This window comes from Buteo buteo, chromosome 4, assembly GCF_964188355.1.
Source record: "Buteo buteo chromosome 4, bButBut1.hap1.1, whole genome shotgun sequence".
Classification (NCBI taxonomy): domain Eukaryota; kingdom Metazoa; phylum Chordata; class Aves; order Accipitriformes; family Accipitridae; genus Buteo; species Buteo buteo.
The window spans coordinates 53,683,845-53,693,531 of record NC_134174.1 but is presented as its reverse complement, the minus strand read 5'-3'; positions in this window follow the sequence as shown (position 1 = coordinate 53,693,531).

The window sequence follows — 9,687 nt, the reverse complement described above, 5'->3', positions numbered from 1 at the left end:
CCCGGGCCCGGCGGCACGCAGGGCCCCGGTGCCGCTGCCCGACCCGGCGACAGAGGGCTGAGAGCGGCTGGGCCGAGCCGGCCCCGGTGCGGTCCGTCGGGGCCCCGCAGCCCCGGGGATGGGGCGCCCGCAGCACCATCTGCTGGTGAGGGGCCCGGCGCGGCGGGGGAGCCGGCACCCACCTGCGGACACCCCCCGCGCCGGGGTCGGGAGGGGCCGGGGCGGCGGGGAGCAGCGGGGCTTCGGGGGAGAGGCACAAATCGCGCCCGGCGCCGAGCCGCTGGGAACCGCACGGAAGAGCGAGCCGAAGCCGGAGCCCGGCCGGCCGCCCTCGGGGAGCCCGGCCGGGGTCGGGTACGAGCCGGCGTACGGGCAGCCCGCCGTCCCGGCAGGGCTCCCCGGGGTGGGAACCCCCTCCCGCTCCTCCCGGTGCCCGTACGGAGCCCTGCGCTCCTCGTCCGTCCCAGCCCGGGCCCGGGAGGCGGACGGAGCGGGCCCGGTGTCTCCCGCGACGGCAAGCGCCGGAGCGCGGTGCGCTCGGCGGAGCCCCGCACGAAGTGGAGGCACTCGGGCCTGGGGAAGTCCGCGGGCAGCGCCGTCTCCCGTGGAAATCGCCCTTCCCCTCGTCTCTCTACCCCACGAAACGCTTCGAGCCCATCGCCCCGGGGGGCAGCCGGCTCTGCCCCGCTGCCCGCCCCGGGTTACCCAGGCAGGGGTTGCGGGGCCACGGAGTCACTGTGCACTGAATCGTAACGGAGGGGGAGGACGACACATACCTCTGGCCCTGCTAGGGGTGAGCAGGGAATGCACTGACCAGGACCTGTCGTGAAATCATCCCGCTAAGGCGGAGAGGGGAGCGGGGCTCAAAACACGCCTCGGAGGAGGCTGCCGAGCACAGCACGGGCTGACAAAAAGCAGCCAAGGGATGCCCGGAGCAGCGGGGCTTTGAGCGCTGAAGAAATAAGAGGATCCAGGGGAAAGGGCTGTGCAACTTCAGCTGTGCAAAGCCCTGGCATCCCGGGACAGGAAGAAGGCAATTTAAGCCTGGAAATTTGTGTTCGGCTGCAAACACTTCAGCCGCGGTTTGCAATAGCGCTTAAAACTGACCCAGGACCCGAAGCCTCCTCTTCAGAAGCTGCTCAGTTTTAGGGTCACCTCCCAAAGAGGGACATGAGTTTCTGAAATATCTCGTTATTTTATAATTTTTTTCCCCTCTGTATTATCAGAAGCTGTCAGCAAGGCTTCAGGGGCATTTGTTGCTCAAATCAGTGTTGTGGTTGCAGGCCGGAATTTTGTACTGTGCCTTCTGCTAAGGATGGCTCTATTTTAAAATGAAACTCCAGTGCGTTATGTAGTAAAGGCCAAGAAAGAAAACTAATTATCCCATTTAACCTCCTATATATACATTTTTCTTCCTTACAAACAAACTACTTTGGAGGAGAAATGTGTTTATTCTGAAATGTTCCTCACAATTAGTCTCTGCTTTGAACGCAAACTCCGGATGCAGCAAAGTCACTTATCTGCAGAGGTATCACCAACAACATAAAACAGCAGGGAAAGGAGCAAAAAAGTCTCCCAGCTGCCAGGGTCAGCTTCCAGATTCTGGGAAGACAGCGCTAAAGGAAATATTCACTTACCTGTCTCAACTTCCAAACCAACACCTGGAGCCTGCCCTGATCTGGTGGCCTTGGTAAAGCAATTGCACCCCACTTTGCATCTGGCTGCAAGCAATGGCAAGTCGAATCTAAAAATAAACCGGTTTGGGTTTGTTGTTTTTTGGGGGTTTTGTTGGTTGGTTTTTGTTTTGGCTTGGGTTTTGGGTTTTTGTTTGGGTTTTTTTTAATAAATTGTAGGTTTGCTATAGAAGTCCTTTAAACGCTAAAAAGCTTTGGTTATCTGTGAGTGCTGGGGCAGCCGCAGAGGTACGGGGAGCCCCGGGCCCCGAGCGCTGCTGCCCGGGGCACCCCGGGAGCCGCCGCTGCCACCCGGCACAGCTTGGGGAGGGCCCGGGAACCTGCAAGGGGTGCATGGGGGGGCCACGGCCCACCTCCTGCACAGCAATGCATACCAGATAGGAGGTATCTCAATTTACACCAGCTGCGACCCTGGCTGGCCGTCCGCAGGGGCGGTGAAGCGCTGGTCCTTTCTTATATTACGATAATGAGTTTAGAAAGCCTGACTCACGTAAAAAGTATCTATAAAGATTTACTCGCGGTTTTGTCGATTTGGAAGTACGTTTCTCCATTTTCCATCTACTCTAAACTTGCTGTTTTTAATCTCCAAAACAGTCATTGGGAAAGAAAACTGGGGGAGGAGAAGCATTTCTATAAAGAGTTTAACCAAAGCACATTAAATATTTTCCCAACATCACCAAATAAACAACAATCCTCCAGCTCCCTATAAACTATTTAAAGCATGTCATATCATCTCTTCTGCTCTTGCCAATGTACTTTCCTTTTAATTTATAAGCCGATTAGAGCAGGGGCCTGTCTTTTTGTGTATATTTGCAAAATGTTTGGCACTCTTTCAGTCAGTTGCAGTTCACAAACACTTAAATCTGCATTTAATTTCGTTATTATAGGTAGTTACTTTGATTTTTCCTCACTTTTGTAGAGCTACCGCCTGTGAAAGTGCTTGTTGTAAATGGTCTGAGCAGTTGTTGAAGGGTTTCAGCAGAGGAAACTTCTTTGGATGGCAGGGCTGATACAAAAAAAAAAAAAAAAAAGAAAAAAAAAAGAGAGAGAAGAAAAAGCACAATGGAAATTTAAACGGAGATCTTGGGCTGTACAAATTGGCCCAAAAGAAAACAGGGAAAACCTCCTTAGGAGGAACATTTTTAGTTTGCTAGAAAATAAACTTCTGCTCATAAATGATGAAAGTTATTATCATCAGAGGATGTGCTGTACCAAACAAACCTCCATTAGGCTGGGAAGGATAAAACAGGCTAGACAGCCTTTTTAAAAAAAAAAATCATCATGTCTTTGATTCCCAAGATATCAACCATGTCTGTTTCTGTAGTGCTGTCAAGTAAACCTGAGTTATGGATGCTCTAAAAGAAGCCAGCAAGGAGAAAATTCAGCAAGTGAAAATTAAGAGCGTTATCCATACATACTTTACCAAAATATACTTTCTTTTCAGACTCTTAAGTTCCTGCCCTGTACCACGGTATGACAATTTCTGAGAAGAAGAGCAAGACCAGTGAATGTGGTAATGCTGTAGTCATCAGAGCACACAATTGCATGACAGATTCTTTTTATTGAGGTTCTTGCTCTTTCTGCACTGCAGTGTCCATCATTTTCACCACAAGAGTCTTAATGTCTGGAATGCAATCTCCTAAAACTGCCAGTGGCTCAAGGTGGGGGTTGCACAGTCTGAACTCCACTGCTGAAACCATTTTCTAGCACATTTATGTATCATGTCTAACCTGAACAAGCAGGCAGAGGACAGTTGCTTGATTTAATACGGTATCCGTGCATTGCTCTTTAATGTAGGTGACCTGGGAAGCTCTGTAACAAGCAAATACATCTGTCTGGGCTAGGATGACTGGCTGGCTAAGGAGCTCAGCGACAGCGGGAGGAAAGCAAGCCTACTGAGAGCGCTTCCTCCCTCCGTACGTGCAAAAAGCAAGGCATCGATCAAAATCAACTGCCTGGTCAGGAAAAGCACAGTTGGCAATGCTGTCTTTGCATTTTTGCCAGCATGAAAGGGACACAAACTGGTATTTCCAAATCTAGCCATAGGAAAATAGAGCACAGTGGTGCCAAGCTTTCCTTTGAGAGTCAATCTGTACTCACTAGCTGCCTAGTTAAGAAGCCTATAAAAAAAAGGGACAGGGACAAAAAGAAGGCACCGGTCCCATAAAGGTTGCAAGTGTGGGCTCTCCCTAGCTGGCACACCATGGAAAGACACATGAGAAAATGGGGGGATGAAGTTGAGTTTTAGGCAGCTGCTGATAAATGATTTTTTTTTTTCTTGTTGTAACTTAATTCCCAGTTCTGTGAGCAGTTAGATACCATGTCCTCTGCTAGAATAAACTGCATTTATTATTTTCCTTAATCTGCCTAATTTGACACATGGTCTCAAAAATACTCTGACAAGCTCAGGGTACCCTAATCCTGCCGATTTGTCTACAGAGAGAACTAGTGAGCTCCCAAAGTGTCCATCTTCCAACAGGTGTTTTGAGGTTCTTGAAAAACAGAGATGCACGATTTCCATAAAGCTGTGGGAACTGTTCTGGAAGCTGGTCAAACCAGGTGCCATTCCAGCAGACAGAAATCCCCTTTGCCCACTGCCTTTTCAGCAAGCAGAAGAAAACCCCACATAATGACTGAGAATACCTGTGTATAACAATGCCCTTTGACAGAGAACACTCTTTGGATCCACGAACTTCTCCAAACTCATCGATGGCTGGGTCTGATGTAGCTTTTGTCTTTCGTATCTTGAGTAGAAGTAAATGTGACAGCCATTTGTCAAAGAGATAGAGAGGTAAAATACAACAGTGAGACCCGGAGTTCTGCAGCGCTCGAAAGACCACAACAGCCTCAGAAATATTTTCCTCAAACTGAGCCCAGCCCTGAGGAGCGGAGAAAAGTGTAGAATTATCCTCATTTCACATCATCACATGAAAAAGAAAGAGAAGTGAATATGCCAATTTTACAAGCCTGAAAATGAATGCGAGCAAATATTTGTCCCACCATCTGGGAGGAGATGATAGAAGTGAAGGAAGAGGGAATATGGGGGGGATGGTAAAAGTTCACAGAGACCTTCTATTTTTCTGGAGGGATGCTTCACATTCCAGCAGCAAAAATGAAGGAAGCGGACATGAGGAGTAGATCAGAGAGGGGAAATAGGAAGATGGATGAAGTGCAAGGCTGGAGGAGCAAACGAGTCAATTATGAAAAAGAGGAAGGGGCTGTGTGCAGAAACCCATGAGGAGATGGAGCTCAGGGGAAGAAACAGCAGCCAAAACAGTCTCAAGTCAGAGACGCTGCTGGGGTGAGAAAGACAGGAAAAAAATGGGAATCTTTCAGATAATGATAAAACTGTAAACCTCTGTCCTCTGCATCTGTTTGATTATGGCACCGCTGCCACCAGCTCTATCAGGACAACTGAGCATGGCCCTGCTATAGACAGACAGGAAAAATCAGCTATGTCAAAGCTGCAAACTGTTGGTTTGTGTAAAGAAATCGGAAGCAACACATGAAACTCGCAGCAAGAGAGCAAGAGGAGGAACCACTGAGAACTATGGGTCATGCCTGAAAACCAGACAAGCAGACGAAGGAGAAAAAAAGGGAAATGCCAGTGGTGTAGAAGCAGTGAATGCCCAGACTGAACCCAGCAGATGAGGAGGATCAGAAGTGAGCACCACCGAACGAGGGGCAAAGGCCAGCTGTACTAATGGAGGGAGAATGAGATGGGCTGATGCTGGATAGACCTTAAACCAATACCCTGCTTCCATTGCCCAGTGAAAACTCTCAAACAAATCGAGAAAAAGCAATCCTCTTTCTGCATAAATTCCAATAACAACAGTTAAGTTCCTGAGCTGCTCCTCTTTAAGGTGGTGATGAGAGACAAAGGTCTACAAGCATCACTTGCAAGGTTGAAACCATGCAAAGACACGGTCTGCCTACAGCTTCACATGAATCTGATATAAACCCTACCCCTCCTACTGACAATGAACAAGCAAACAGTTCCTTCCCCTGGCTTGGCAGCAATGGGGCAGGAGAAAAATGATGTATGATGACAAAGCTCAGACAGAAGCATTTCCACAGCCCTTACAGCAACACAGCCTCACCTCAGCTCTGCTTAGGTGCTGGCATGTCTGCAGAAGTGAGGGGGAAGGCACAGGGTCCCTAGCCCAGGCACAGTAGCTTATCACGCAGAAACAACTGCAGGGGAAGAGCATATATTCACAGCACAGACATCTCCTTTGTCCTTTCTACCATGGTCTGGGTGTTGCCTTGTTTCTTCTCCATCCACAGTTTCCCTTCTGTTAGCCCTTTAGTAACAGCAACATGGAGAAAGCTAAAAATAAAGCTATATAAGCAACATAATAGGCATGCAATTGGATGTCTATTTTCTTTGAAAAAAATGATGCTTTATTTCCTGTACAATGGAAACTACAGTTTGATGTTACAACTATTGGGTTTTGACTGAATGCAGAAATTTGACTTAAACAATGACATCTCCCCCTGTATTTAGTATTACCATATGTCACTGATTATACATTTAAGTTGCAGAAATGAATTAAATTTCATGGCTTCCTCAAGTTAAGATTCTCTTGGAGTGGACTGTCTTTTGTTATTAACCAAAGTGCTTGGAAAACAGTTTAAATCAAACCAGCAGACTTTTGGTATCATTTCAGGAGAAAATTGGTTATCACAAACCAAGCGCTTAACACATCATCATCCAGAAGGCTGGGTAAAGCTTTGCAAACCTGCAGTAACCATGGCCAGGATAGAGAAAAGGGGTTAATTCAACACCACAGACTCAGAGATGGGAAAAAAAAAAAAAAAAGACACAGTGCACTGTTTGGAGCTCCTTTGCCTGGGGTCTTATTCCTTCTGCCTCAGAAGTTATCATGTATCCCACATCTCAGTGCTTATTTCACTTGCTTGGGGAAAGTATCTTCTCTCAGCTGGCTACAGAGCATTAGTGACAATCACGTTGCACACATGTTCCAGGAGAAGCCAGCCTTGTGCTTGCTAGATTTCTTTCTGCTTGCTGGGGAAAAAAAAAAAAAAAAAAAAAATCCAGATTTTCTTTACTCCTCCTGTTTCCCATCATGATTTGGATTGCTAACATTTCTATCCCCACTAGCAGTCCCCTGGTGGCTCCTGGCCCTTTTCTAGAGGACCAGCAGAGAGCAGACCCCCTGCACTCCCATCAGCCAGGAAGGAAGCGAATTGCAATCCACAGCCTCTGGGTCTCTGACTTCAGACCTTAAAGTCAAGGTGACGTGAGGGGTCTTTACAAAACTCCCCATGTCCACACTTCCCTCCTCCTCCAGGTCCTGCCTGGACCTGCACAGTCAGAGCTGGAAGAGGACAGCCATGATCAGAGATGTCACCACTGGCAGGGGTCGTGGAATTTGCAGGCTGCGACACAGAAACTGCAGAAGGAGCTCAGTGGTGGCAGACACGGTATAAAGCAGAACCTGAGCAGTCCTGGTGGGCGGGAAGCAGGTTATTATTCCTAAGCAAAGAGCAATCTTACAAGGGAAGAACAGGTAAAAGAAGGAGGCTTCAGCATAAGAAGAAAACAAGGACAGCTATGCCGTGCTCGCTGAAGGACTCGCCAAGCAGGATACAGCCGGGACAGGCCTCAGTGAGAGCCTTGCAAATTCATGTCATACTTTGCCAAAGACTCAATCAATTGAGCATGTGCTAAAGCTCAGTTTGTTTTGTCTTATTTGGAGCTTTGGAAGATATTTCCTATCCTGACTCATTGAACACGCTCCAGCCACACACCTGCAACTTCTGGAGTGCATCCTCTCAGCAAGAGGTTGGCTAGCACGTCGTCACTTATGCAGGGCAAATCCTACTGAAAGCACATCAGACCACAGCTTTCGCACCAGTTTACTTTTACATGTAGCACATGTAAGCTAACATCTGGCAAGGACACAACTATGTCCTGATCGAGATGGAGCTCATCGCAACAGATGGTGTTTGATATTGCAGGAACAGGGCAGCTCCACCCCAAACTAAGCATTATTTCTCTTCTGCGTTTTTACACCCTGCGGCCGCATCTTTTGGGGAGTGGAGCTGTTGTCGCTAAGGCTTTGCAGTCCCCTCGAGACCATATGCCACACTCAACCTACATGTCACTGCCTAGTCCTAACGTCCAGGGTATTTTGCTCCCATTGAGGCATCTCAGTGCATGAAGCAGGATCCTGATGCAACTGTTACATTGTACATTAATATAACAGGAGGTTAGCAATACTCTGAACCACATAGTGCCTCCAGTGCAGGAGGAAACTTCCTCTCCAAGCACACAGTAGCTCTGCCAGCATGCATGCAAGCAGCACTGGTAGTTAGCAATCTAACAAGCAACATCTGGTGCCCATTTTGGGGCAAAGGATGGAAAAGCCAGCAAAGAGCAGCCTCCAGTGACACCTCTTCAAGACTGAGAGTTTCATCCTAAAGGGAAAAGCGTTCAGAGGAGAAAATCCGGCATCAAAACGAATGTTGCTGCAACTCTGGAAGATACGAGATGTGACCAATCGTCTCTGCAGCTTTACACAGTCACTGTCCGAGATTTTTTTTGCCAGAGGTTTATTTTGCCAGTAGAAGTACGGAGAGAGATTGCCACCTTGTGGTTCCTCCTCCTGCAGTGCCATGTTTGGGTTTTTTTAATTGTACTAGCCTAGACCACTGGTTTCCAAACCGCTGTCTGAGGATTTCTGATTACAAGGGTACTATAGGCAAGAATATTTTCCAACTACCTACTCAACTAAAAAAAGCAAGCCTGTAATTCACAGTCTTCAGTTCCTATACCGAGAAACTTATCACCAGAAAATCTTTCAGGAATCTAATCTGCAAATTAATAAAGATGAGTAAGTACTGGCATGGGTACGCAGCTTCCAAACAGCGATCCAAAATGCTATGGCAGTGATGCACAAAACCAGATCGTCTTTACAATGTTCTTGGCATCAAGAAATCTGAGAGAAATTCAGTGCTGATGACAGCCTGCAGTTTCAAAAATTTGGGATGGTCTCGCACAGTAGTTCCCCCAGGGTCCTAGTAAGGAAGGAGCAGCCATGTGCTCGTCCCCACCAACTGCAGAGAGAAAGGCAGGAGCAGACTGAGCTTGTACCTAGTCACTCTGGGTACTGTTTAGGACAGTTTGTGAGTTTTGTTCCTCAGGTGACAGAAGTTGGGGTAAGGTCTGCAAAAGGAGCTTACCAGTTGGCTCCTCTGTAAATTATGCCTAGGTAGAGCACCAGGCAGTATTTCCCCACTGGAGGTAGGGGAGAGTTAGAAAGGGGAAGATCAGCAAGAGCTTGTGAAGCAGCACATGGCCCCTGTGAAATCCCAGGGAATTAATCAAATTTGGAAAAAATTTAGTTGCGTCTCCCAGAGAGGGGGAAGAGTGTCTCCTAACACAGCAAGGAGCACAGATCTCCCCGGCAGCTTTTCACGCCTATCTGCCTGCTGACATACTGACACAGAAAGTGGCCCATTTTCATGGGTGCAACAACGAGTGAATAATCAGAATTTTTGGAGCATTTCCTTTTCCTCCACGACATTTTATGACCAGCTGCCTGTTTTGCCACTAGTGAGCCTGTTACAGTTGTAAGCAACTGACTCTTTTCCGGTTCCCCAGCCCCATTTCAAGGTTGTCGTGGATGTTGGTCCAGGGAAGACCCGAAAGTTTCCGCAGTCCCTAAGAGCCTTCTTCAGCATATACTCCTGAAGCTGATAAACCCCGTTTGTGTATCACATTCCCCATCAGGTCTAGACATGAGAATAAATGTTAGTTACAGCGTGGTACATTTGTTTCCTAGCAAGACCGCAAACCTAACGACTATCCGCCCCCCATTATAAAAAAAAAAAAAAAATTAAAAAAATCACTCCCATAGGAAGAAGGGAGATGAATTTGAACGGAAGAGCTGGGCCTCGGCGGGTGACAGAGGGAGGCTGACCGCACACCCCAGCTCTAGGGACTGCCGGCGGAAGCCCTTCAGCA